Genomic DNA, 27,771 nt, shown 5'->3' on the forward strand with positions numbered 1-27,771 from the left:
CTTCAAATGCATCTTTCACATCAAATCAAGTTTCTATACATATGTATTTCTATTTCTTTTGAATTTTAGGCACTGATACACACTATGGTCTTGTGATATGGATAGTAATGAGAATTCTTCACAGAGCATTATTAAGCTTTGACACCAGAGAGCTGGATACACAGCATTCACAACAGAAATAAAACATCCTCCCAGAACTTTTGCCACAAAGATGCTATTACATTTTCCAAACTCAGACTTCTTTTTTCCTAAGGCAAAAATTTGTATATAGCTGTCTTGCAACATAGAAATGTTGTAATTTTTTTCAAAGGATTTATTGCAAAAATGTAGCAAAAGAATAAAATTTATATAAGTATAAATATTTTGATTTTCTTCCCCACCATGAAAAACACTCCAGGAAAGGAAGAGTGTTATGCCCACACTTCTCCAGAACCAGGGATAAAGAAGTGTCTGTCATGCACTAAGTATGCTTGTTGCTTCCTTAATTCTGCAGTAGCACGACTGAGTCCAGTCTGTGTGAAAATGGGGAATTCCTCTCACCCTGGGAGGGATTTCTTCAAAAGTTTCAAACAAAAACTTGAGGCTAAAGAAAAAAAAACCTTTCTCCATGAAAAATATCTCATGGGATTGCCTGATCTGTATTACACTGCCCTTTACTAAACACATTAGCTCTCATCAAATCTGTGTTCATTATTAAGAACAGAAAAACTCTACTGAGACATTTTAATCCTACTAAAGGGTGGAAAAGACATGGCTATACTAGAGACAGAAGAGGTTGTTCTGTCAAGCAGAGAGATGTCTGTTAAAACCAGGGCTCCAAAGAAACTAGCAATGACAAACTGCACAAGTACCTTTGCAGGTCAGAATGAGCGAAGCCTGCTAGGACTGTTTGGTGCTGAGAGCATTGCAGTAAAAAACTTCTTCACAGGCAGCGTACATAGCAAATGGACAAAACAGAAGGAAAGATAGGAGTCTGACGGTTTCACTAAATCTAGCAGGTTTTTATGGAATGAACCAGAAACGCATGAAATTCAGCAGCTTGAGACAAAGCTGAGGCTTGCCACGTATGGAAAAGGTTGCCTGAGAAACCATGACTGGTGTCACAGGGTCTACAGGATGAAACCCTTTTTCTTTAAAGCTCTTTTTCTGTTGATCCCGTACCACCCCAGGGATGTTTCATTGTGGCAGGCTTCTGAGCTGCTCACACCACTTCTTATCAGGTACGGTCATAGAGCAAACGTCTCTGGATTTCACTCAACTAATAATGTTTTGTGTATATATGCAATCATGTAGACAGCAAACAAAATCATTTTTTTTAATGACTAAGCAACATAGTGGGTGCACAAAGTGTATTTCCAAGAAAATATTGTATGCTACAAATCACCGAAGCTGTAACTGCAGATGTGATTAGTTGTTTGGTACATGACAAAAATTAGATTCCAGATGTGAAATCCTGGAATCAAAGTCAGCTGTACTGCTAACTCCTCCCCATTTCTTACAGCCCTCCTCAGATCCTCCCCCATTATTTCTGCCTTTGTTATTTTTGATTTGATATGCAGAAGAGTTCCACGGACTCCCTTAAAACAATTACACTTTCTCCTTCTGCATTACCTTCTTTTTGGTAGGTTTCCAAGATGCTTTTTCCAGACACTCTACCACTTATCAAAATTTCAGAGAGAGAAATGAAAGGAAAAGAAGATACAGGAGGAAAAATATTTCCTTTCAGCAGAGATTTGAAGTGACAGTTGAAGGCAGAGCGGGCTGTCCCAGGAGCTCTCTAGAGAACCCCTGGGGGTGGTGAAGGGGCAGGGGCCATGCCAGTACCAGGTGAGCCCAATCAGGAAGGACAGTTTTCTTTGTCTCCAGGTAAGGCTTTGCTGCAGCACTGCTGCTACTGTGAATGCACTGCTAACCCTGACATACTCATATCACCCCATTTATCCCATGTAGCCAGAGGAGCATGAAGCTCACAGTAATTTGCTGAACGTTCCTTCAGTTTCTCAAGTGGGTTTTATCGCCAACAACGTGCCTGAACTATTGCCTTTTCCCAACCAAACCAGTTTAAAGCTGGATCCACTCCGCTGCAGTCACCGCAGTTTGGACAAGCCCTTAGAAATCCCACTGTGCAGAGCATGTGGAATACATCAGGGCTCTTTGTCAAGTCACATATTTCTGCTCTCATAAGCAGCAGCTTTGGCCTAAGGTATGTCCTAGAAGCGTAACTATTTCCAGTGAAATAAATCTACTACAAAGTGCTACAAATTAAAAGAAAAGTTTGGAGATCATATCAAACCGAGCAATTTCATTGGCCTTCCCATCCTTCAGCAGTTGAAAAATAAGCAAGGAGCCAGAGAGTTACATCTGCATATCCCCAACACACAAAAAACACATCAACATAAGAGCTAACTGGAAGTTTTTCAGCTGAACATTATTTTTTTTTATTATTATTTTTTAAATCAGAATGTGTCAGTTTGTTGAAACCTTAAACTTTTAATGAGAAAACATCAATTTCTGGCAAAAAATGTTCATGGGAGAAACTTCTCATGCCCCAGCTCCTGGGAGCTTGCACTGTGGTTTACTGAGCTGCTTTCACGCTCCAAGTATTTCTGTAGCTGGAACTCCTAGAAACGCCAAAGGCCTTCACTAGGAAACTTGCAGGCTCTTTCCTAGGAAAGCAGGAGATTTGTGGGATACTCTGAAGGCACCTGGAAGTACACAATCTTCTTTTGATTCTGAACTGTTGTTCTACTTACAAGACCATGGAATATTTTGAGAAAAAAAAAATTCTTTCTACATTTTCTCATACCATTTGAACAGTTTAATTTCTACCAATTGAACCTAATATTGAAGTAAAGTTAATTAGAGTCTAAAATCTGAAATGCCAGTTTTCATTGGCCTTAAAAACCCTTATGTTAAATTATGTTGAACGCAACAAAACACATAAGCACTTCAAGATCTGGCATGCTTAATACGAGTGTTATAGAGGGATTGCATAATGAATCTGTAAGAACAATTCTAAAAGTTTATTTCATGTTTCACAACACCAAGAAATCAAAAGCACCACCAAAAGAGCTGTTACTATGAAGTCTGCCTGAAAAATGCTTCCACCAAAGAGTATGCTTAGTGACCGTGCCCAAAGGAAGGTGATTTGCCTGTCTCAGCACTAATTTCAAAGAAGAAATTTGCAAAAGCAGATCCCGAAGAGCCTTTGTGATCAGGGGAAGGTCAGCACCGTTTATTGAAAGTTCTGTATTTTTGTATTGGCACAAGAAGTACTCTTGGGCTTGAAGTAGTTTAAGTGAATCTCGGCTTAAGACACAGAGTCCAGACTTAATTTATTACTAATTCTCATGAGAAGGGCTTTTATGAGATAAACAGCCATTTGAAATGTTTTTCAGCTGGAATACACACCCTCTAGTTTCCTTTACTTTTCAGTTCACATATGTGGTTTTGTTTGTTTTGGTGCTACATATAATGCAACTTTCCCAGAGTTTGCTTCCTAAAGTAATCACGAATGCTGGCAGCCCAAGTGACAGAGCAGACAGCGCTCACTCTCCCCTCCTCTCAAAACAAAGCAAGAAACCAAAAAAACCCACCAGCTGATGTGGTACAAACTTAGGTTTTAAGACATTGCGAACCATTCCTGCATCTGACACTTTAATGGAAAATTTTAACAACCTGCTTTTACCGGACCCTGCTAGTAATGTTTTACCTAGCATATACCTGTGAATTACCACAATAGGTGGCAAAACTATGAAACCTACAGATGAAAGCAGTATCCTCAAGGGAAGAGGCCTTCCTTATCAGACCCACTATAGCACATATGTATGTGCAAGCACATTTGCTAGAGACCCTATTAATTAGCCCTGCCTGAGGACAGCAAATGGATGCTTTTCTGGGAGGATCAGGTTTGCTTCTGGACGTTCAGTTCTTAGTAGCAAGTCCTAAGACTGCTCTGCTGTTTTATGGGCTCAGATCTGTTCGTGTTCCACACTAAGAAAAACGATCTAGGAAGGCACTCTAACCAAAGACATTTAACAATCTGTAAAAGCATTAAGTTCATCGCACTAATTCACTATCATCCATTCCAAATACTATTGTGCAGTTATTTCGTGTTGTCGCCAAAGCCAGTGAGTAGCCAGTCAGTGCCACAGCAGCTGTTACAAAAATCACGACAAAAAAGAGGCTAGCCCACACTGCACCTCAGAGGCAGGGTGTGTGGGGAGCACACAGACACACAACTCATTCAGATGAAGGAAACATGAGCAAAAGCACATATAGATGTGACTTTTAATTCAGAAAATTATCAGTTACTCTGTCAGCTTTAAAGAAACCTGAATAAATAACAAAGAAAGCAAGCTCAATTTTGAAGTGGGAAAAAGGAATGGCAAGGCATAAATTAAAACCTGTATTACTATCAGCTACCCGCCAATGGAGAAATCCCAAGTGTTTTCTGTTTAGTATCGATGTAACTACTAAAATATGCATTGTTCTTTTCACATACAGCATATTTTCTTTTGTACTTTCCTTCAAGAGGGTCACCAAGATAATTTTTTAATTATTTAAGCAAGAACTTTAAATTCATAAAGGCTGTATTCCTCGAATGTTAATGCAAGATGCAAGACAGTCTCCACTCTTTTGACATAATGTGTTGCTTCTTACTTATAAGCAACTACTTTGTAATCAATTAATTGATTGTGTTTTAATTTGTCCCATTGCTGACTTGTAATGTTTAATAAATTCCCTCATCCCCCAGATCAACTAGTTATGGATCTTAAATGAGGAATCAGAACAGCAAAACTTAATCCATCTGTATATTCAGTAAGGCTAGAAATGTTATTAATATAATAATGGGAAGAAAGGAAAATGTACAGAAATTACTGCATTATAGTCACTCACTTGAAGAAAGGCCATTTACTCAAAGAGAACTGAAAAAGGGTTATAATCTTCAACGGGCAAAATTTACATTTTCACCAGTTAAGCAGTTTGAAAAAAAAAAAAAAAAAAGGCTTTAACATTCCTAAAATTTTGAACATTTACCAGATAAAGGACTTTCATAGTATGTATTCACATAAGACCAATCCAATTAAACTTTTAAATAAAATCCAATTTGTTGCAACTTGGTTGATTGGAACTATGAAGTGCTTATAAAGATGCACAGCAGGATGGTGGAATAATAAAAAAAAAAAAGCCACATGCTTTACTGCAATATTTAGCACAACAAAACTAAGTCTGCTTACCCCTCCATATCTGTAGGAAGTACTGGGTGCCTTAATACAAATAACACCCTACAAACACCTCCATCTCCATGTGAGGTTCATCGGTATGCACCAGCTTATTACCTAATAAATCCAGCAAAAGCAGAATGCATCACCAAATTACAGCGCATTACACACCTCGTTACTGAATGTATGTTTGGATGATGATGGTTATCGATACAACCAGATTACACTACACGGGCTTTCCCATCACACCCCCCTGCTAATACTTGGTATTAAACATCACTAGTACTTCTTTTCTCAGGTTGATAGCTCGCACTAAGCCCGTATGAGTAGTACCAGGTAGCTGTTCCTGTTCTTGAAATACTGTAAACTGATGAGGTGCAGGAACATCACTAGCTACAACAATTATAATATCAATATCCTCTGATATGCATTGCTTTACTTACAGTTGCCCATCCCAAATAAAAATATTTACAAGGCAGTCTCAGCTTCATTTAAAAGAGTGGGTCGGGGAAGAAGTGTGTTCCAGAGAAATAACAGTGTGCACAGAGCAAAGTCTAAAGGCACTAAGAAGGAATTAAAAGAAAATAATAAAACTGAATAATTTTCAAGCCATCTACTGAGACCTGAGTGAGACTTTTTTCAGCATACTCTCTGATCAGAAATACTTCTTGAACGTTGATCATCCCCTTCGTTCCTAGTTTAAAGGAACAAAACTGTTGGAGAGAGAAAAAGAGAGGGCAGAAAAAACACATTGAGATGTTCCAACAGTGACAAATCCTTCAGTAACTCAAATAATGCTAAAACACACAACTAATTCGCTGGAAAAGTATGTACTGCAATTCTATGGAAACATCACGTGTGTCCACGTGGAAGAAGGCTGCAAAGCAGAGTGACAAACACTGGCATGCAGGAAGGACACATCTAGATAAATGGACTAGGCTGGGAGGAGATGCAGTGGTGGAATGCAGCTCCAGCAAATGCCTGCAACAATGTACGTAGGAAGAAACCAACGCAAAAGGACCCCATTTGCAAAGGCAGGCCCTAGGTGAGTTTCCCTCTGCATGGGAATTCGGGTAGTGCCGGAACACTTTCTTGCTTAGAGGTTGATTTCAAAATGTGTTGTACCAGAGAGTCCTTTCCATCTCTTGCACCTGTATTTGTCAGATGTGGTAATGAACAGTGAATGCCTGAAGCATTTAGCATTTCCCAGTGACAATAGTGACCTGGCAGTAATGTCACGTAAGTAAATGCAAAATCACATTACTTCCCCACATAGCAAGGGAGAGATGGAAGATAAAATGTGTACTTGGACAGGCTTACAAAGTTGGCAAGTGAGAATGAATGGCTTAGACAAGAATAGAATACGTTCTCCGCTCCATTAAATCACACAGATGATTATTTAAAGTTAAAATATTCAAATGCCAGTTTGAAGCCATGGTAATACCTTGATTTCAGTATCAGGTAATGACTAAATTTCAGGAATATTGCACCATTTAGAAAGACTGCAAGACCTAACAATCAAAATAGACAAAGCATCAGTTCTTCTCATCCCAGAAGTCTCCAGGGCAATTGATTTTATTGGGGGGGGGGGGGGGGGGGGGGGGGGGGGGGGCGCGATCTGACAGTGTGAAATAGCCCAAAACAGAACAATGTATTTTTTCAGAATTGCATTAGCTAGAGATGGACAGAAGAGAACTATAATTAGTGAACACAATTTAACATACCTTAAAATGTTAAACCATTATTATGTACAGTTTTGCATTTACTCTGTATTTCTGATCTCCCTGTTACATATTTTACTAGACATAGAGATGCTCATATACATATGTGCACATTTTTCTTTTTGCAAATACCACCTCAAAACTGAAGCAGAAATAGAAATGGATTCTAATTTCCTTTTGCAAAAGCAGCAGGAATAATGCTTCTGAAAAAAAACTCCTAGCTCTCCAGCAGAGCTGTCCTCGCTCTGTACCTTGCTATTCCCATGACCTTCTATTTCGCTGGCAGTAACCTGCCACAGCATTCCTAACTCTGTAATTTGAAGCCATTGCAGTTCTCACAAGCAGACTTAGTATTGAAATTTTCTTAACAGCTCAAGTGGCATATCATGATCACCAAAGCCACTCTACCTTACTTTACTCAAGGTCCATTTATGCAGAGCTGACAGATATTTATTTCTAATGGACATTAGGGTGTACAACAATAGACCGAGGGTAACTGCACTGGCAGACTTCACAGGTTTTCAAGAAGATTCTCCTCTTTTCATGGTGCATCTTTTTTACCACAATGCTAGCACATAATGATAACAAAAATCTTCTTTCATCAAGCCATAGAGAAAAGTTTTCTCCAATAAGCGTCTTATGGAAGACGATAAAAACCCTGTCCTCCTTTTAAGAGTAGCTTCAGAGCTTCAGAAGCTACACAGCTCCTGAAACGTCCAGTGCTGCTGCTCCCCTCTCAGGATTTTTTTTTTTTTTTGATGCTATGGGTCCCACAACAATTTTCAATAATAGTAAAAATTCAAATCATCAGTCCTTATCTCATCTTTTCTGTTCACTAAGTCTAAAAGCATAAGATGCAATTTAAAAAGAAAGAAAACTAAACCCCTGAAGGTTGTTTTTAATTAAATTTAACTTTTAGAACTCTAGGTTTAATTCCACAGCATTTTACTGCATCCTTATGTGTAAATACATTTATTTCTGCATTTCAGGGAGGAAATACTTGTTGAAAATATTTTTTCCCCCACACTTGGATTAAAAGGTTACAGAAAAAACACTACAATTTTCCTACAGACTAATTGGTTTATACTCTGCATCTTTCCTACACAGACTACACAAAAATGTAGAACAAAAACTTTACGGGTATGTGCTCAACATGATTGCTATACTCAAGAGTGGTAAAGGCCAAAGTGAACTACTCAGCTACAGTCAGTGAAGCACCAGTAAAATCTTTCAGTGCTCCACACTGATGACCAGCATTCAGTTTGTACTACAGGCTTTGCAGAAAGACAACTTCACAAATGTTTAGAAGATCTTTTAACAGGCACTGAAATACTTCGTTCTTTCTCCTGTAGATAGAGGTGCAAGCTTCTTCTAAGTTGAATGGTATGGGGCTCAGAGAAAACTATAAAACCTACAAAAATCTTAAAATCTCTTTTGTACCAACAGCATCAGAAATCCTTAGACCTGTTATTACAGTTCTTTTCAATGCTAATAATAGGAGCTGCATCTCATTTGGGGGAGAAATCCAATTTTTCAGACTAAAACTTCCCAGGATCTTCTACCATGCAATAGAAAAACATCTCCTTTTCTGCATGATATAAGTCATTTGATTCATGGTACACATATACACCATTTTAAAAGGCTGTATTCTTGAAAATATGTTTGCTCCTTGCTACAATATTCCAGCATTAGTGAACTACCAGGCCCCATCCTACTGCACTGTATTTGTAGCTGCTCAGAAAGAGAGAAAAAGGAGAGAAAGAAAACTGGGTACATAAGGCATTCTATTTGTAACTGATGGATGTTATTTAACTATTGAAAATGTAGGGGAATCATTATTAAATTTGGACATTCTTCAGGGTGGAAATATTGTATCACAGAGAACATGTTTTTTACATCATCTTTAATCAGGATCTATTGTGTCATTTTGAATTAAAAGCGATAGACTTTTTATTATCTCCTGTACATTTCATTGTTCCAAGAGTTATTGCTGGTGCATCAATGTAGAAGTTTTATTAAAGATGAAAGTATGAACATTATAAATCTTTTGATTTCTGAAACATAATTAACTCATTCCCCTGCTAAAAAAAAAAATAAAAAATCAAAGAACGGCATTCAGAGAAAAGATATACTGATGAACAAAACAGAATCTTCTTCTATATCCTATAAACATACACAGTAGTTCTAAGGTTTCAACAAATTTCAGTCGGCTAACTGCTATCTTTAAAAAATTTTCATAAAGTTACTCTAAAAATTTCTAGTATTCTTAAAGTATTCTTAAAGAGAAAGGGATATATATAGAGAGGAAAACAAAACAAAACAAAACAAAACCACCACAGGATGATGTGCTATTTATTCCTTGCAATAAAAAAGGAAAGCAAAACCACCATTATTCCACATCTGACTTCATTAGTCCAATTCGGTTCTGCTTCCTAAGTGATCACAGTCTTGGTCTACCGATGAGAAAGGGTTTTACTGCATAATTATTTGCTTTTGCCTACATCATTGGGCTCAATTTCTCCGTTAGTACAATTGTGTGGGTTAAGATTTGCACTGCAGAAGAGATAACCCAATGAACATAAGGAAATCTGAATAGTTAATGACTTCTCCTTCGTATGCAGGCTATGATTTACATTAGTGTAACTCTTTAGCAACAAGCACCGATATTTCCCTTAGTGAAACTGCACTAAGAGGTAAAATGATGCAAAGGCCGGTACACTACCACCAATCTTTCTTGCTGTTAATCATCCAATTTGGTAATGTCTCACCCATTTTCACACTGGGAGCTCAGTTGTATAGTGAGATCAGCTTCAGGCAACTATTATTCTCAGGCATCCCAGATATTTTTCCTACTGTTACAAATGTGTCTAAAAGCCCTCAAAAAGGGCTGTAGGCTCCTCTTTTTTAATAAGTATAACTTATAAGAATAGTTTAAATATTCCAGTATCTCATTGACCTAATGCTTTAGATCATTTGGGTAGCAAAAACATGATATAATGCTGAACAAATTCCACAACAGCTTTATGCCTGACCTGTCTAATGTTTGACAGAAAATGTTCACAACAAAACTAGCTTTCAACGCTTCTGACCATCTTTCATTTTGAAATGTTAACCTCACAACACAGTTTTATTTAAGTGAATACAGATTATAAACAATACCGAAAGACTCTTCACAAAATGTGATTTCAGTAATTACAGGTGTAAAGTATCAGCTGCTGAAGGTACTCTGTCTCAGCCTACCGCTCTGAATCCAAGCTCAAAGTCCGTCCCTTTCAAAGGGGAGCTCATATAAGAGTAAAAAAGATATCAGACACTTCTATTTGGAGAAACCAGCCTGAGTCTCTACATGGAGCAAAGAACACACAGGACTTTCTGAAAATTTTGTACCTTTAAAATGCTCTTTTATTGGACACACAGGATGAAAGCAAACACATTCACAAAATCTTTGAAGTCCTCACTCTTGGATCTATAAAGACTCAGTATCATGAATATTTTTCCACAGTCCCAACCCCAGCTAAACCATGGCTTTAGTGCTTGGAATGTTTTAGGTACAGAAATGAAGCTAATATCTTTGCCATCTATCTCCACTCGAGAAGTTTTCCCTCCTGGTCTTAATCGGTATTCAGGACTAAAACAGGTACTTTGCAAAAGGACTCCCAAAACAACACAGGACATATCTACCCTTGTTCATCCTCCAGCCTGGGTGCAGCTAGATTAACATGTCTGCACACAAAAAGAGGGATGTCCTCTCTCAACACTTCAGCACGTAATTTGGTCCAGTTTCTAGTGAATGCAGTTGACTATTGGGATGACTTTACGTTGTGATATACATAGGACTTCCCAAAGATACGCTACCAAAAAATGCAAAGCCCAGTCCTGCTAGATCACAAGCTTCCATCTCAAAGCTGAACAGCATAAATAAGACAGAGTAGGAAGCCTGCTGTCATTGCTATGGCATATTGTTCTTGAATAAAGAGATATCATTAGATTTCCAGTACCATAAAGCTTACATCTTTTATGAGGTAGAACACATAAATAAAGAAGATGCATCTCTCCTGTCTCAGAGAAGGGGAATTACTCAAAGACAGGCAGAGTATTATGATGACAGGATCATTTTCTCACAAGACTATTTTTTTCATTCATCTGACCTATAGCATAGGGTCTTCAAAGTTCTCCATTGCTTTTTGGAACATCACCCATTCTAAAACTTATTTGCCCTGTAACCTCATATATGCCCTCAAATTAAGGAGTCAGGCAGAATATTTCATCTAAAGCATTTTAAAGCATTCTTCTCAGTCATATTTTTCTGGCTAAATTGTGCAATGTCTGGCTTTGGCATGACTCATATACACAACGCTCCGCAGTCTGTGTTTTAGCACTGCTGCTAAGACAATTACATAGGTACAATGCATCTCTCTAGCCTTGGATGAGATTGTGCTAAGAACAGGGAATTGAATTCTTCTCTGCTATCAGACGCTACTAACACACAAGTCAATGGCCCAAATAGCCTTAAATACAAGTGTTTTTGTCTTTTTTTCTTCCTCCGTACATAGTAGATTAGGAATGGAAATGTTCCTGTGTTACAGGATTACTTTATTGAGGGTGGAGAGATATTGACTAAATAACCCTTACCTATCTCATGCAGATTATTGGATTCTGAACATTTCCTGCTCCAAGCGTTAGTTTTTAAAATTGCAGAGCAAATTGCTTCCTTCAAACTCCACTTTTATATAAGAAATTGTATCGATTTGAGAGATTAAGCCATTAAAGCCTGAGTGGAAAGATTCACATAATGCCAAATACTGATATAAATGGCACAATTTACATAGCATAGGCAAAAACTAGCTAAAAGAGGTCAGTCACCTGCTGGAAAGCAAAAACCTTTAGGCTTCTGTTTATTAACCTATTGTTTATTTATACTAATGGTGGCTCACAATGGGCTTTGGCATCTACAAATGATTGCGTTTTGTCCCCATCCCACAGTGAGGAAAAAAACAAACAAACAACCTAACATCACTAAGAACTCCTCTCTTTCAATAGGCTTCCCTATATCTACCCAAACATAGGCTCTGCAGCACCTGTGAAATGTTTTTTAAACCTAGTGACTTCCTACTGATTTAGTAGAATTCATCACCAGAAACCATTATAAACTCTTCTCATGCAGCTGTTCTGACGGAAGGACTGAACAGTTACAAAGGCAGGGAGAAATGCAGGAAGAAGTAGTGAAGGTGGACACTAGTTTAGTCTTGCCACTTGTGGCTGATAGCTTTATGCAACAATTAGCAGCAATGCACTTGCTGTAGTGTTTATATATGAGATATGAGTTATCTGCAGAGATTGAGGTTTTTTTCCATAAGGAGCCAGTATGCCTACCTAAAAGAAAATTTAATTTTATGTTGAAGGACAAACACAATAAGAGGTGTTTAATTTAAAACCTTCACTTTTCCCTCAACTACCAAGGCATAGCTTTGCACATAATAACGTAAAGAGATGAATGGTTTCTTCAATAAAAGAGGATTTAGAACAGAGTAGATATCATCTTTGCACACAGAAATAAGGGAGATAGTCTGGACCTATTTTACCTGGGGACCATAAATCCTCATGCTTTTGCGATACAACGCTTCTCTGAAAATTCTCAAGCCGAGGTACCGTTGCCCTCTCTTTCCACAAGTAAAACTACACAGTCACAATCGGTTTACATAAAGATGATATAGAAAACAATCAACAAATATATGACAATCTACAATGTAGCGATAAACTTGCCAAATGTGGAAGCTCAAAAATGTGTGTTTTGTTTGGAAAACAGAAGTATCTGAGAAATACTGCAGAACTAATTTGCAAAGTCATCATACATGAGAAAGGCAACAGATTCTGCTTTTGCATCTAACACCTAAATCGAGAAGAAAACCGTCATGCTCTGGGGCACATCTTCAGCAGGCATAAGATAAGACAGCTAGAGGGCACTGGCACAGAGCTAACACCATTTTAACCCCACTGAGGATCCTGAATCCCCAAAATTCAGCCCTCTGCATCTGTTACTAAGAGACTTCCCACCAGTGCTCTGTGTATGTGCTCTATTCACAGTGCCAACAAGGCACCAAAATGTTATTCCAAAGGTTCTTCCAGCCCACAGATGACTTCCGCAAGACAAGCAGGAGTGTGCAGGGCTTGCTTTCTTTTGAAGGAGCTGTCAGCCAGCTGAGGAAACAGAACTGGTCCATGTGGATGCCAAAACCCCTGTTCTGGTTGACTGACCCTTCCCTGACCGGGAAGGAAGCATACACAGAGCTCCTGAACCCACCCAAAACAACTAACTCTTCTACAGCCCCCATGCCTTTCTCTTTCTTTCCCAGTCTGAGTGTCAAGGGGTATGCACACACAAGCCCCAGGGTCAAGCAGCAGACCAGGAGCCTCCCACTCCTCTCAGGGTTGCGCTTGGGGGAAAACCAAACTGCTTCGGAGCAGGCAACAACTCCTGCTGTGTTGACATGGCTGTAACAATGGTTGCATAGGACCACACAGCTATAAATTGCTGAATTTTTCGTTCTGAAAGATAGCATTGCAATGTTTACCAAGTACTGAAAAAAAAAACCACAAACCATTTTTTTCAGATGAAAGTCAACTTCATGGATTTCTTCAGTATCTTCCTCACACAACAATTAAAACAAACCAGAAAACTGCTTGCGTCTTTAAGCAAACTGCTGCGGGGGAGGAAGGGAAGAGGAAAAGTCATATAAACACTCTTTAAATGTTAATTCCAGAGTTTAATTGTAGCTCACTGCAAGCCTGTTAAACCCTGACTAAGTGCACCTGACAGACTGACAACAGCATAATGCTAATGCATGCCAGGGAAGAACAGTAATTAGCTTTTTTAAAAGGGTGAAGATTTGGGGGAAACTGCTAACAGAACAAAAGAAAATGGGAGAAATGGGAGGAGGGAGAAGAAAAGGATTTTTTTTTCCTGTTATAACTTTTTACATAATATGCAAATTTCTCTATAGAACTCTATGTGATAAAAATTCTGAAATAGCAATAACCCAACGACAACAACAAAAACAACACCAGAAAAACCACCAAACAACAAAAAGCCACCAAAACCAACAAACAACCACCAAAACCAAAGCCACAGAACATCAAGACTACAGGGGAGGAGGCAAGGGCTGTTTACATTTTATATCTTTCATTTTCTGCATGGACTGTGAACAAGCTAAGGCACCGCTGAAATGGATGTTAGAAAAGACCTTGGAAAGAACGTTACTTGCTAGTCTGAAATTTCTGCCGACTCCATAGAACTGAGAACGTGTTCAGTAGATAACCTTATCCAATGTAACCCCTGTCTTTGCTGTGCACATCAGAATGACCATGTGTCTGGCAGTATCAATCTCATTGTTGGTAATCTCCCTCTCTAAACAGATGCATTACACTTCACTGGACATGCAAAGTTAAAATTTGTTCAATTCTAAACAAGGATCAGATCCCTTGTCCAGCATAGTGCTCCACAGCTTCAGAGTACAAAAGGCCTTGGGGGGTTAAGTTTTGATTTTTGAAACTATACTGCAAGTATATATAACACATTTACCTATACATTACATTTACCTATACATTTACACATTTACCTATACATTTGGCCTAGTGTAATGCCAAAAAGATGGCAGATTTCAGTAGGAGCCTGAGCTAATCTTGTTAGGTAAAATTGTAAGTTTTAGTAAAACTTTTCCACTTTATCATTTTATTCAAAACTATGAATTGAGAATTCCATGCTATAAATCTGGCATTTCTTTTTTTTTCTTTCTCTATTGCCCTTTGCAGCATAGCCCTTAAGTAATATACTCCCAGACTATTTAACAATATGATAACTAACAAATAACAGTCCTCTGGAAATCAACACCACTTCTGAGATTCCTGACACAAAATGTCCTGTTGGTGCTGGGACTGAACTGTGTAAGGTGACGGCTCTGTTCTGCAGCAGCATGGCCATTGTCTAACAAAGACATCACTCTATGGAGAAGAAAAGCTCAGACAACACGTGGCAGTGAAGGAACTCCAAAACATTAATAAGCTGAGACCGTACATAGAAAGCTGAGCCAGATGGGAATATCACTTCTCTTTCACTTACAGCAAACATTTTCTTAAGATCTTGAGGGCACGTATCTATGAAAAGCATATACACTATCCTAAACCACAGTGAACTGAGTGCAAACTGTAGGTGTACTTTCACGTCTGCTTCCTTATTTAGCTACCTTTGTGACATAATCTAACCAATCTTTAAATTAAAGCTAACGGAATTAGATTTCATTTTCATAAACATTTTTACTCTCATTTAAACTTGTTCCTAATTTCTACACATATCAAAACAAACTGCCAACAGTGCTGTTGTTTTTCAAGTTATTGGTCTTACAGATCTCTGTTGGTTCCCAGGCCCTGAGGTTTGGAAGCAAAACGATAGAGCAATTAGCTCCCATTTCGTTGGAAGTGTGTTTTGTGCACCTGGTGGGTGAGATGTCTCTTAAATGGCTGCCCCAGGAAAGGGGGAAAATCCAAGAATTAAAGTGTCTCCACAGCAATAACTGTGCAAGCTGTTCCCTTGGCTCTGTGCTTGCTCTTTGTTAGAAATGACCTTGCAAAGGTGGCAAAGGCAGCAAGAGAACCCAAAGAAATGAAAACAAGCAAGGAAACAATTAGAAAGCAAGATGTTCTAGGAGATGGAATAAGAAGTGATCCTGAAGGCTCATGAAAGGCTTCCTCTTTTTTCAGTTTTCCCACTCCTCTCAGCCATCTAGTTTTATTTCAGTGTACTGTAGGGTATGAAATACCACTCTGAAATATCAGTTTCTTAATTTGTGATTTCTTTTATCAGTGAGTAATACATTGGAGTTTTGTGTGACATGCACTGCGTATTAAGAGACGCTTTTTTTGGTGAATGCAGGTATCCTCTCAGGCAGTAAATTGCAGCTATAAGTAGCGTTGTAGGGGACTGAGGCTGCCTTTTGTTGCTATAGAGAAATTTCCTCTAAGACTGATCCTTTCACTGTTGTACTGTTTGTGTCTTTAATGACCCACTGAAACTTGGAAGCATTTGTTCGCAGCTGCCTCTGTCCCCATGCTGGATCACTTCCACCATCTCCAGCTCCTCGCGGGTGGCTGTGGTAATTCGTTTGATTGCGCCAGCTTCCTCGCTGTGCTGCCATGTGGCTGTGTTAGAGCAGCCAGTGGCTGCTCTCTCACCTTTTCCAGTTACCATTTGAGCCACCATGTGGCAAACTGGCAGGTAAGTAAGAGATGCAGTGCTGAGAAGCTTGCAGGACCAGGTCCTCTCCGAAGTACCTCGCTTTCCTAACAAAAGCGTGTGCAGCCACCCTCAGCTGGGGCTTGGAAGAGGCAGAGGTTTGCCGCGGGGTGGCCAGGCTGCCCACTGCTCCTTTTGTTCCTAGCTATTGTTCCTCACCATTATTACAATAATCCTCTCCAGACAGTGTTCAGTGCCCCATCCAAAGAGCCAGTAACCAGCTTCTATTTGTCACAGTCAGAGGGTCCGGTCAGCAGGGACACCCCACACCTCCAAATCCCATCTTTGCTGTAAATTGCAGATCACCACGGCAGACACAGCCATGTTTTGATCTGCAAACACAACCCTGATCCAGTCAGCTTTCTCCCGCCATGTGCTGTATTCGCACACAAAGCCCCAAGCTGAGAAGTCTCACAATTTCTCATTTTCTGTTTGATTTTCCCATGACACCTGGGAGAACAGCCAGGGAAATCTAGCCAAATTTACCCGACCCGTAAGCGAACAGCACTGCAGAGTAGCGTAGATCTCCAAAACATGGCTAAGGACAACCCGTTACAGTTTTCTAAGCTTAAAAAAACTTATGACACTTCATCCTTTCTCTTCTCATTGAAGAATTCTGCCATTTCCTTTTAAATAAGCAGATCCCTTTCAAGAAGCTGACTTCTAGCTTTAATTTTGCAATGAGACAAACCTGATCCCAGGGTAATATACACCACATATTTATTCAGCTTTGTACTTTAAAGACCAGGAAGGAATACTGTAAAAAAAAGACACCAACCAGAAAGTGAATATTATCATACTTTGCCATGTTAGAAATCAAAGTTTATGCTTAAAAAGAATAATATTCTCTGGAGACAACAGACAAGGTAGATGAGAACATGCTCAGTTTTGGGGGAAGGCGTCTGCTAGGATCTTTTAATCACTCTGCCTTTCCTTAGTATTGCTATAATGCTGTGGTGCAATTTGCAGACAGTACTCAATCAGAAGGAGTTGTGAGCACCAGTCAGAGCAGAGAAGTAACAGTGACAGAGCCACAGGCAACAGTGGGCAGAAAATGACGGTGTGAATTTCAATTTAGAAAAATGCAGATAAAAAACACCTCAGGAGACAGGATTCCACATGTGGCTGGCTGCTCCGTGGGTGGGAGAAATCTCAGAAATACGAACAAGAGAGAAGCGTGGGTGACAGATACACCCGTGTTGCAGCAATACCAAAGAACAACACAGGCTCAGTCCAGTTGTCCACAGAGTAAAATCTGCGAAGAAGTGCATCTCGGAGCACAGAAATGGTAACTGCCTGGCCTTTGGACAGCTCTCAGTGCATGCACGCTACAAAGAGCGAATTCAGTGCAGTACATGATGTTAGCAGTAAGAGTGACAAATTGCATTGAGTTAAGACGAGCAGCAAAACAGATTACAGCACGGAAGAACTGATTTGCTAGGGAAAATTTATATAATTAAATATTTATTGGCCTGCCTAGCTGAAGCTGGTAACAGGACAGGAAGACATAACAGTCTGCCTGTTAATACCTGGAAGGCTATTAAAAACGGAAACAGAAGATGGATTATGCATGCCCAGGTCTGCAATGTGCTGATGCTTGGGATCATTGGGATCAAGTTCTAGTACAAGATTTAAACATGGAGCCCTAGGCTGTTGCTCAGCAGGACAGCAAGAAGAAGTGAATGGTCTTACAGGGAGAACACCACAATTCTCAGCATATCAAAAGTTTAAAACTAGCTTGGAGAAAATCTGAGCAAAGAGAGGTCCCACAATGGCACTGACATACGTAGCAGAGTTTTGCTAATTTGTAGTGAGCGGGGGTGACCGTGCTGTGGTGTGCTAGTTATGATGTTACAATATGTTTCTAAGGATCATATGGGACACACATTCGCTTAAATGCATACTTAAGACCCTTCACAGAAGCCTTAACGTGTAGTGATGGTTCCAGAGACACGGAGGTGCTCAGAAGCATAAATCAATTTGCTTGCTCAGCGTATAATAAACGTTGCCCAAATTACAGCAGTTAAGGTATTATTTACTTTAACCTGCAGCCTGTGAATCCTAACATCCTTAAGCTGTCAGCTGACAATATTATTTTGAAATATGAAGAAAAATACAAAAAGTTGTGATGTGTTTTATACAACAAAATAACCCAATGATCTGAACTTACGAAAAGTAAATGCATTAGCAGCAACCGAAAAGCATACTTTCATCCAAAGAGCCAAACGACTACTGTCATGATGAATTAAATCCTAGTTCAAACCAGTACAAACTGAAAGAACCATGAGCAAGGGAAAGGAGACTGTGAGGTGCCAAGGCGATAGACAAGAATGAAAGAAATTCACATGACATCTAGGGAACATATTCTAGGACTCCATTCCTTCTTATTTCATGTTTTGTTTCACCCTACAACAAGAACCTACACTTCCTTTCCTGATGCCGACTGTTTTTCCTTGTATTTCACCAATTCTGTGTAAAAAATATGATATTCTGCCTATCTCAACTGGTTAAATAAAAAAATTTTGCTCTCAACAAGATCAAGTGTTGGGACCTTAATTCAACCACTTGTGAAACCTCAACTTTTCCCTGTCCCCAAAAGGTGGCACATCAGGTCACATTGTTGGTTTAGTTCACCTGTTTGTGAGAGATCAACTGTGTGCACAGCATCACCCAAATCCCTTCCAGCAGGGAGATTGCTTACAACAGATTTGGTGTTGTCCATACAGCTACTGACTGAAGCAAATGTAGTACAACTGCATATTTATAAACCCACCATTAAATCTCTGATCAACTGATAGCCAATACAAGAAAAACAACTTTTGCATAAAACCTTCATCAAACATGTAATTCAACGTACAAGGGTGCACAATTTAAACACTTCTGATACTGTATTCTGCAATATTTCAACCCTTCAATCCTGCTTACACTGAACATGGTTTTCTTTGATAATTAGGTGTAGTCTCTCAAAGTATAAGACATATGGCTGACTTCCTAGGCTTCAGGTGAGAATCCACTGCCTTTAGACATAGGTCTTGGAGACAATAATCCAAAGAAATTTTGTTTGTTGGAAAATCTATCCAGGGCTGATAATATTTAGCTATGATTCCCAAAACTTTCCGGGAGACTTAAATGCAATATCTGAGAAAATCAATGAGACCTGATGTTATCTTTAGAAATAAAAGGAGATATTTCTTTTTCTTATAAAAGATATTAAAAGCTTTTCTCTACCCCAAGAACTCTGATGATGTTAGCCATCACAAGTAACATGCCCTCCTAATGAGTTATATGTACTTCTGATCATCTTGCTCACTGTACAGGGGATAAATAATGTCCCAGGTTGTAATTTCCATTTTTAAAGGTTCCCCACAGATACATTCCTAAACCATCTGTTCGTTCCCTGGACCCAATGGAAATGGATGTCTGCACCGTGTGCTACCTGCTGGGCAAGGCTGACAGCTATCCTTGGCTTCACAGCACTGTGTTGGCCTCCCAAGAGAGGCATTTTTCGAGGAATTAATGACTGAGAGGAACTATTACAGAAAGCTATAAAATCATGAATAATATAGAGAAAGTGAGTAGGAAATGAATATTTACTGCTTCTCATAATATGAGACACACAGGCAAATCAGTGCTAGGCAGCTGGCTAACACAAACAGAAGTCAGCTCAAACAAGTATATTTTGAAGCTCACTATCACAACAGCACCAAGATCCAATATATAGATTGACCCAAAATGAAAGGTGAGAAATTCATGTAAAGCATGTCTAACAGTACCTGTAAAACCAATAACCTGAATTCATATCTGAATCCAACTCAGAACTGCATTATTGTTTCCAGACCTTCTTCTACCTTGCTTCCTCTTAAATCTTGACTGTATCTGTTTAGTTCTCCTCCTATACAACATCTTTCTCCTTTATCATCCTCTAAACCTTTTACATACTTAAGAATTTGCCTTTTGTTTATGCTGAATATCTGTAAAACATCAATTTCCTGACTCCAGTCATATCCATCCACCCTTGTGCTTTCACCTCACTATTCTTTTGCTTTGAATAAATTTGGTCACTAGACAGTTCAGCACACTGAGGACAGGAAAGTGTACAAAGAGTATTAATTTGGCAGAAAATATTGTCATACAACTCTACTTGTGTCTTGATAAATAATGTCATTAAATCTGAAAATACCAAATGTTTTTAGCAATACATGTATGCAAACGAATCAAAAGAATGCCTATTGTAATTTATTAATTTGAATTCTTCAATCAGTCAGGATTTATTTCTGAGGAATACTTTTTTTTTTTTTTAATTGACATTTAAAAATTACCGTATATGTGTATTCCTAAGTGATACTAGAGCAACACCCCAATCTTTTTAAAACAAAGGTCATATTTATTTTCTTGCCTACGCCTAGCAATGAATTTCACTTCAATATGGAGCTATAAGACAAAGGCATAACTCCAGTTTGCGTTCCCATTAGCTGCAGATGCTGTTAGGTGAGTACCATCAAAAGATGAAATGAAGATGTTAGTGTTGCTAGACAACCAATTCTCCTTTTAACCCTACTGATGACTCAAGCTGAAAGAGCAAAGAGAAAAATTCACTGCCTCATCTTTGAAACCTCTTCAGATATATTTATGGTGACTTATATTATGCTATATTATGATTTTTCTATTTTTTAAGTAAAAAATAAAGACTCATGATCAGCTTAAGTTACACTACAGATTTGGTGCTTACAAATGAGAAGTTACACATAAGGTTCATTGTTAACAGAATAGTCCAGCTGGAAGAGACCTTCAAAGGTTATCTGGTCCAACTGCCTGACCACTTCGGGGCTCACCAAAAGTTACTGAAGGCAGTGTCCAAGTGCCCCTTGAACACTGGCAGGCACGAGGCACCAGCCACCTCGCTGGGCAGCCTGCTCCAGCCTTTCACCACCCTCATGGGAAAGAAATGCCCCCTCCTGACCACCCTGAGCTCGGTGACGCCAGTGCCCAGGGAGCAGAGCCCAGCACCTTTCAAGGACCTTAACAGCCGTTTCGTGCTGCAGAGCCCAGAACTGCACACAGTAGTCAAGGTGAGGCTGCACCACCAATAAATATAGTGAGAGCATCACTTCCTCTACCCGGCTGGCTCTGCTGTGTTTAACACGTCCCTCAGTGCAGTTTGCCCTCCCGGCTGCCAGGGCACGCTGCTGGCTCATGGTGAGCCTGCTGTCACCAACACCCCCGGGTCCCTCCTGCTGAGTCCCTCATCCCAAAGTCTGTGCCTGTGTCCGGCACTGCTCCATCCCCAGGGCAGCACCCGGCATTCTCCTTTGTTGAACTTCGTGCTGCTCCTGATCACCCTACTCTCCCATCTATCCAGATCCCTCCACCAGGCCTCTTGTCCCCCCAGGGAATCAACAGCACCTCCCAGTTTAACATCATCAGCAAACTTGCTGAGGATGCATTCCAATCCTGAATCCAGATCACTAATAAAACTATTGCACTGAAATTTTTCTTACTGTATTAAATTGATATAACAACAAGTAAAAGGTATTGGTTTTTAAAGCCATTTAAAATATATTTTTATTAAAACACAGATGAGACTTCTAAACATGTTTATTTTATATCTCTCTATATTTCCAACAAACTGGCTTGCTGGTTTTTTTGTAGCAGCTCTTGGGAGTAGACTGGGAAGCATGAGGAATTCAAAGATAAATTGAAATCCTGTTACTCTCCTAGGTCATCACATCTATCCACAGCTCCCCTAAGATAAAAACTGCTGATTGACAAACCAGGTACTTGAGAGCTGTAAATTTGTGAGGGTGGTCAAGATTATAATCACCATCTTCACTCATTCCCACTTCCGCCAAATTGCTGCTGGTGCTATACACTGTATAATCATTTAAACAGGGGTAAATAGATCAAATAAACACATAGTCAAGGCAGGGAGAAAAAATTACACATACTGTACTATCACAAAATACATAGGTGTAGATTTTTTTAAAAATCTCAAATATAACACAATGAAAGCTCATATTTATATTCTTAAGGCTTACAGCTTACTTATTGTGCATGAGCAAGTGGAAAATCTTCAGCATTAAAGCTTAGCTTGATGTACTTCCTAATTTTTCTGGAGTACTCATCCAGAAAAGGATCTAACGGAAAATTAATCATATATTTATAACAGAGCTGCAGAAATCTTCAGCTCTTTACACACTGCTAAAAATTGTTTAGAAGTATCCTTTTTGCTCCCGTCTCTATCAGAATAAATACATCCAAAAAAGATTTCATAGTTCACTTTTAACAACTTTTTTTTTTCCCCTGCTTATTCCAGACTTACATAAGTATTTTACTGATTTATGGTACTGAAATTATGTACAAACATCCCCTCTCTCATATATGCATAGACACACAAGGTAAACTATTTAGGTAGCTCAAATGCTAATATAGTCCAAGCGCTGTTTTAAACCTAGTTTAAGCAGCAGGTTTAAAATCAAGCACATCAGTCTCCCTCAATCTAAGTCAACGACGGAATGAGAAGGATTTCTACCTCTTACTAAAAATGTGACTTGGAACTAACATGTTAATTTAGCAATTCAACATGCTAATAGCATGCCTTTTTCTACTGAACACTTGCATCCAAATTCACAACACAAAAAGCCAGAAATGCCACGTGAGCTATCAGAGAGAGGACGCCCTTCAACCAGCTCTTAGAGAAGTCAGTCCACAACAGCAAGAAACTTTCTTTTTGCTCTTTGGATTCTTTCCACTCTTTCAGTCAGAGACTGATTGGAAAAATGGTCAGCGTGGCTGCAGCAACTGCCTCATCCAGTCAACAAATTCTGTATTTCAGACAGAAAGAGTCAGGGCTCTCGGCTGCCTTGCCATGCCCACCCCGAAAGGTGATAGGAGAGCCGTGCATGCTCCAGAATAACATCCAAGAGATCAAGTGTTGCACAGGGCTTGAAGTGAAGTGAAGTGAAGTGAAGTGAAGTGAAGTGAAGTGAAAAAATAGGTTTTGCACTTGTGCCATGCCTTTCCTGCACACTTTTTTTCCCCCATTCTCATTCTCACATTGAGAATGGATTTTTTTTTTTTTGGCATTTGCAGACTCAATCTAGCAAGATTTTATCATCCTTGCATCTCATCTATCCCATGAAAACATTGAATGTTCACCTCTCCTGCTGCAGCATGCAAACTGACCCCAACAAACACTTTTGAAAAATAGATAGAAAAATATTTTCATCATGAAACAGTCCAAGCAAAATCAATTCTGCATGACCATGTTTATTAGGCACAGGGAAACTGAAAGCCTGTGGGTTTAATCTAAGAAATTATACACGCTCAAATGTGCATCTTGGATACTAAAGCAACTCTGGCAGAGTTTATAGCAAGGGTGTTGCAGAGCAAATCTTAAAGTTCTGTGCTCCTCTCTTTTTCCAGTGAAGAAGTGTTTTCAAATTAGAATCCCAGATCCATAATTTTAATACTTCATTGCAGTTTCCAGCCTATGTTGCAGAGCAGTGCAAGTTTTTTTTTTCAGAAAGTCAGCTAGGAAGGTTCCGGATTTCTGTTTGTGAAGACCTTTACTATACTTGGCACTACCACTCCAAGAACGGAGTCAAAAATTTCATCCTGCAGAGACACGCACAGAAAGAAGAGATGAGCAGAAGTCTGTGGCATAATTATCCATCTACTGAACCTCCAGTTTTTCTTTTCTTGTGGAAAAGGAGTGAAGTTTTTCTTTTTCCAAACCAGAAAATAATTTTGAGAGGCCCTTTCCAGATCTAAATCCTGGCTCTGCCTAGGTCACCAGGAGCTTTGCCAAAAGCTTTAATAAAACTAGGTTTCCAGCTTTTGTGTTTTAACTGATCTAATAGTGATAGCTAACAAGGGTCAGCTGTTGAACTGCATGACTGGGAGGATTAATATTCCAGTCTGTAGAAGGCTTAATCTCCTAAACACCAAATATAATTTTCTTTAAATATAAATTGCCCTTTCAGTTTGGAGAAAGGATTTAGATGTTAATTACTAGCCTCAATATTTTTCATAATTCAAAAGTAGCTACAGCTGCAACAGAATCTTTAGGAAAAACAAATACCCAAATAAGTGATGAATTACTGCAGTTACCCCCAAGAAGTGTGCCACATCTGGGGAACTCTTTTGGGTAAATAACCACATGTATTTGGAAATTTGTAACAACACGAACTGGAGCAATATTTATTGCAAATAGAAATCCCTAGCAATATTTTAAAATGTGGAAAGATTTTCAAGAAAGTCAAGAATATTCTATATAGTTTTCATCATGTGAGAAAAATTCAAAGTTTCATCAAAAATTTTGGTCACCTTAAAAAATATGTAATTGCCAATCATATTCAGAAGTTTTATGCTATTTTGCTGATGAAGTGGCAGATACACGTGGCTAAATATATATACACATGGTGGCTGATCTTTTGGCATAGGTTCTTCTATAGATAACACAGATTTTGGAACAAAGTCAACTTAACAAATGAGCAAACCAGAACTGTCTTTACCAGGTGACAGTATTAAAAATGAATGGAGCAGACAGGTATTGGACCAGGAGCAAAATAGAGGGCAGTAGAGTGAGGGAAACCTTGAAATCTCTGGTTTAAACAGGAAAAATACTGGAGCAGAAAGAAAAAATACTGAAGCAGAAGACCAAGACACCCCTCCACACACACACATAGCCCTTAGTCAAATGTGCTAATCGTCGAGTTGAGAAATCTTCACACAGGAAACAAATGTCCGCTTCTAAACTAAACATCATTTCTTGAAAAAATTAAATTGCATTTAACTGAGAAGTGGCACAGAACCAGGTGAACAACATGAGCATAAACTTGAGATAAAAGCAAAGGTTATAACTGAAATGTCAGGGACTAGAGCACAGCTTTGAGATCACATAGGCTTCCTGGATGTTTTGAATTAATGTGTCAAGGTAGAGGAAATAAAGAGCAAGGTTGGTAAACACTGTTTCAATTAATTTTAAAATGTTGTGCATTTTAAGTTGGTACAGGTCCTCTTTCTAAAAATGAACAGCAATATTTATTGCACTGGAAAATATGTCCCTATGCCCTGCTTTTCTCTAGAAAGGCCATTATCTACAAAATCTGAAATACTGATAATGTAGTATTAATATCAAGTTACATTAAAAAAAATAACATTTACTGTATTAAAATAAAAATTATGTTGTAGCCTAGAGAAATATCAGCTTGTTGGAAATTATAACCTAACATAAAAATAAAAAGCAGGATACTTTGGGGAAAAAAGATTTTTGATTATTCTTTGGAAAGGATATTTTTGGCTCTTTTTTTGAGCAAGAGAAATGAAACCTTAACTGTTGAGAAACTTTAGAATATCTCCTGAAATATACTTTCTGATAAGAAATTGCAGAATCATTTTTAATTCAGATGGACTGATTCTGGCATTCAATGAAAAAAAAAAAAATCAGTTAAGTAAAAAGCAATGAACAGCAAAAGCAATGAATTCCCCCAAAGCCTCCACTGAAAGGGATTAAGCCATGCAAGACATTTAATTCACTTATTTTATTAAGTAGATTTACTTTTTTTAAGTAAATGGGTCACAGCTACTGGGGTCCTGCTCCCCCTGGCATGCTGACCAGGGCAGCTGGGGTGCATGGAGCTGAGCAGTGGGTTGCTGCCAGCCCTGGGGAGCGACACGGCCTGTGCTTGCTAGGTCCGCTACAAGACTGAATCACTGATAGGGATGTTTGCAGTAGTGCTGTGTATAAATATCTTCGGTAAGGGTATTAAGAGTGGTGTTAGGAAAGGCTTCTTAGTAACCACGTTTTGCCCGTGGCTGCTAACAACTGGTTTATTGTCCTGGGTGTAGCTCTTTCGAAACAGTAAATTCCCCTGAGCATCTGCTGTCCGTTCCCTGCAAGCGAAAGACTTTCTGAGAACTGATCGATCCCAAAAGAAAAGTAATGAAATTCCAGCTTCAAAAAGGCCAAGTGAATAACCGTTATTCTCAGCTATATATGGAATTAAAAATCCTACAAATCCAGCATTAACTACCTCTGTTAAGAACAAGCACTCCGTATTCATGCAGCTGCTATTTTTGACACAGCTGCAGTTATGGGACAAACTCAGGTAGTGGGACAGATATAGGGAACAGGCTGTAAATTCTCCAAAAGCCAAGACCAGAATTCAACCCAGAGTGAGGTCCAGTGCCTGGAAAGATCTCCAGCTTGGCCAGCTAGGATCACTCCTCAAGTAGCCCCAGTGCTAACCAACAGCTACTTTTGGCCCTACACAATGCCCAGATTAGGTTTTCTGGTCTTATTTGCACGATCGCCTCAATGTATGAAGGACACAGGCAAGACAGAAGCAGACCTGGCAGATGCCACACCTGTTGGTAGTTTCTCACACTGGAAAAGAAAGTTAATTTTGTTTGTTTACTGCATTTTATCTGCAACAGCTATGGAAATACTAATATATATATATATATATATAAGAAGATACGAATTTTTAAAATTATATCAAGAACATCCTAAGGATATCTGCTCAGATTTCAAGTTCTAGTGATAACATAGTTAACACAGGACTAGAGAAGATGCTCCAAGTTTCTCCCTTTAGTGAGATTATCTGGATTTATTTATTTATTTTTATCATTATTTATTTAAAATCTTACAATACTAATTAAAATATGGCTTGCAGTTTCTGCAGTGGGAAAACCAAAGCAAACAGCTGCAAACCTACTCAGCAGTCAGGAGAAACCATTTATATCTAGCACCCAAATATGCATGCCAGGAATACAGTTGTACTTAAGTCTCACCCACAATTAGATCAGAAAAGTAACTGGAAGAAGCAGTCAGGGTTTATCTAGCAGATGTACAGGTCTGGTCTTGCTGAATTTGGAAAGACTAACACTACCGCTTCCACTAGCTTAAATCTGTGAAAATTAAAAATGACATCCAAATGTCATAATTGGGCAAGGCTGAGAAAAGCCCACTCAGAATTGTCATTATTAATCAAGCTGTCACTCCCTGCACCCTACTCTCCATTTCTGTCATTATGTCTGATTAGAGCCCTGACACTACAAACCCTTTCTGACTGGCCTGTGCAACAGGCTGGTGTGAAACCTCTCCGCAAGATTCCCTGAATCACAGTAAAAATAGCTGCACTGCATTTGGTTTAAACACTTAATTGCATAATGTATTATTCATTTTGGCTGTTACTCATATTTATAATAGAGTCATTGGTTATTATAGCATATTTCAGAGGAAGAATATTAGAAAGACAGACAAAAAAAAAGCATTCTCCAAAATTCCCCCTTTATAAGACTCTTCTCCCATTCTTCTCCCATTTTGTCAAAACTAACCAGGTCAGCTGTAAATTTCTATGCCACATATCCTTCTGACATAGAATTAATTTGTGTTTGTGCGGGTGTGCATGCATGTGCATACATGAAAAAAGGGGGAAATACATTTTTCCCATGGAAAAGGTAATACAGTTCTGTTGCAAACATATTTTAGCAGACCCAGGATGTAGACAAGTGACTTATGTTTTTAATTTGGAAG

General features: G+C 38.9%; 1 protein-coding gene across 27 annotated transcripts in view; it reads right to left on the reverse strand.

Annotated features, from left to right (window-relative positions):
* Positions 1-27,771, reverse strand: part of CSGALNACT2 (chondroitin sulfate N-acetylgalactosaminyltransferase 2) — a 268,548-nt gene that overhangs the window by 30,684 nt on the left and 210,093 nt on the right. The gene's annotated exons all lie outside the window — the stretch shown is intronic.

This window comes from Anser cygnoides, chromosome 7 (assembly GCF_040182565.1).
Source record: "Anser cygnoides isolate HZ-2024a breed goose chromosome 7, Taihu_goose_T2T_genome, whole genome shotgun sequence".
NCBI classification, from domain to species: Eukaryota; Metazoa; Chordata; class Aves; order Anseriformes; family Anatidae; genus Anser; species Anser cygnoides.